Source organism: Anoplopoma fimbria, chromosome 22, assembly GCF_027596085.1.
Source record: "Anoplopoma fimbria isolate UVic2021 breed Golden Eagle Sablefish chromosome 22, Afim_UVic_2022, whole genome shotgun sequence".
NCBI lineage: Eukaryota > Metazoa > Chordata > Actinopteri > Perciformes > Anoplopomatidae > Anoplopoma > Anoplopoma fimbria.
This window is the reverse complement of record NC_072470.1, coordinates 168,705-169,463: the sequence shown is the minus strand read 5'-3', so window position 1 is coordinate 169,463 and position 759 is coordinate 168,705.

The following is a 759-nucleotide window of genomic DNA, read 5'->3' as shown; positions in this document are numbered from 1 at the left end:
GAGTCTGTTTAAATATAATAGAGTAGAGTCTGTTTAAATAGAATAGAGTAGAGTCTGTTTAAATAGAATAGAGTAGAGTCTGTTTAAATAGAATAGAATAGAGTAGAGTCTGTTTAAATATAATAGAGTAGAATAGAGTAGAGTCTGTTTAAATATAATAGAGTAGAGTAGTTTAAATAGAATAGAGTAGAGTCTGTTTAAATAGAATAGAATAGAGTAGAGTCTGTTTAAATATAATAGAGTAGAATAGAGTAGAGTCTGTTTAAATATAATAGAGTAGAGTAGACTCTGTTTGGATAGAATAGAGTAGAATAGAATAGAATAGAGTAGAGTAGAGTCTCTTTAAATATAATAGAGTAGAGCAGACTCTGTTTAAATATAATAGAGTAGAGCAGACTCTGTTTGGATAGAATAGAGTAGAATAGAATAGAATAGAGTAGAGTAGAGTAGAGTAGACTCTGTTTGGATAGAATAGAGTAGAATAGAATAGAGTAGAGTCTCTTTAAATATAATAGAGTAGAGCAGACTCTGTTTAAATATAATAGAGTAGAGCAGACTCTGTTTGGATAGAATAGAGTAGAATAGAATAGAATAGAGTAGAGTAGAGTAGACTCTGTTTGGATAGAATAGAGTAGAATAGAGTAGAGTAGAGTAGAGTAGACTCTGTTTGGATAGAATAGAGTAGAATAGAGAGTAGAGTAGACTCTGTTTGGATAGAATAGAGTAGAATAGAATAGAGTAGAGTAGAGTAGACTCTGT